A 1,804-nucleotide genomic window follows, 5' to 3' on the forward strand; every position below is an offset into this window, starting at 1 on the left:
ACTGGAGTGGAAAATGCCACTAATCTTTTTTTTTTACACAGAACATTTTATTGCCTTTAGGTCAGTTGGGAATAATTACTTGCATTTATGCCTTAAGATATTTCAGCTCATTAAAAGAAAAAAAATACAAGATAAATGGTATGTTATACACTTTTGACTTTCATGTGTTTGCTGCTCTGGATTGAGAAAATGTTTAGTTCTCTCATGTAATATGTACTTCAGTATTACAACTCATCAACAAAAGGTGTATGCCCCAAATTTCCACTTGCTGCCATTGACTTTTTGCCAGAAACAAACTTCACTGCAGCATTTTGGACGTCAGCAGCAGTCACTGAGTCAATCTGCTGAAGGACTGCAGTTGGTGGCATACATGAACCAGCGGCTAGAGCCTGGAACCCAACTTCATCCAGAAAACCCTCTGAAGAATGCACTGACATTAGGTATCCAGCTTTCAGCTTGTTCTTGGCCATCTGGATGACTCCATCAGAAAGGTTTCCCTGAGCAATTGTTTTTACATGGTTATAGGCAGCCTTGATAACATCTCCAGCAGCTGCAGCCTGAGAAATGGTATAAATCCCAAAGAGTCCGGAATCTGAGTAACTAGCATTAAAAGCAGAAACGTCAAATGGTAGGTGAACTCCCTTGGCAACAGCCTGGTACAGAGAGCTGGTGGTGTTGCTGCCCCTCTTGACATATGGGCCGGCACCAAGCACATTCTGGAACACACTGAACGCATTTGCTTCTGCACTTCCTATGGGAGCACTTTCTGCCACGAGAGCAGCATGTACCAGACTGCCTCCATTCTGTTCTCTGATTTCACCTCCACGGTAGACAGTCTTTGCTCCAGATAAACCTAGCCCACCCCTCATGTTGAGAAACTGTTCAGCAACTTGCTTTAGAACAGGATGGCTCATGCCAATTCCAATCAAAGCCATTCTTGCACTTGTAAAATTGTTCTGAACATAGTAATATAGCTCCTCTGATGTCACTTTTCCAATCCTATAATCAGGACAATATGAGGAATTAGCCAAGGCATTCCGGTAAGCTGCAGCATGTAAATTTTCAATGACATGTGCCTGTGGATTCTGGAAAGCCACAGCTTTGTCAATCTTTAGCTGTGACTGAGGGCTGCTACTTCCCAAGGCCGAAATTCTGGTGCTATGGTGACATTGAGCAGGAACTCCATTAGAATATCGATATTGTCTCGCAGGCATTCCACGGTATAAACCATGTGTTCCCTTGTTGTAGTCACACTTAATTTACCACCAACTGCTTCAATCCCACGGGTTATCTTGAAAGATGACGCTCCTTTGGTAGTTAAGCTGGATGCAAGACGCAGCAAATGAGAGGTTCCCAAATTGCTGGAGTCCTCATAATCTACTGCCCGCTTTAATGAACAAACCAATTCTCGACGCTGGGGCATAGTTTTCTAGGGAATCAATCACTAAACCATTTGGTAATTTGGTAAACTCAAGGTCTTGAGACTGCGGGAGTGCTCCTGCGGGGGCAGCTGAGGCTTTAACTCTGGGAGCAACTTTGAGGAAATAAAATCTCGAGAGGGTGCCGGCTCTGGTTAACAGCTTCATGGTTTAAGATTGGTGTACGCCCCGGTCACCGCCAGGTTAAAGGAAAGCAAGATGGTGGCGGAGGGCGAAATGTCCCAGCTTTGCCACTAATCTTTTTTCGCAACAATAATGGAAACTTTCTTGAAATGGCAGACACACTCAAATAGATTTGGATCTCTGCTCAGCTGCTTATTTTCTCTGCAAATTGTTTAACTTTCTGAATGTCAGTGTTTGTTTGT

The 1,804-nt window shown here is 43.7% G+C and overlaps 1 pseudogene; it reads right to left on the reverse strand.

The window, feature by feature from the left end:
• Positions 1-224: 224 nt before the first annotated feature.
• Positions 225-1,586, reverse strand: LOC102837173 (annotated as a pseudogene).
• Between the last annotated feature and the right edge of the window lie 218 nt (positions 1,587-1,804).

The sequence above is a fragment of the Chrysochloris asiatica genome, unplaced genomic scaffold, assembly GCF_000296735.1.
Source record: "Chrysochloris asiatica unplaced genomic scaffold, ChrAsi1.0 scaffold00286, whole genome shotgun sequence".
Taxonomy (NCBI): Eukaryota; Metazoa; Chordata; class Mammalia; order Afrosoricida; family Chrysochloridae; genus Chrysochloris; species Chrysochloris asiatica.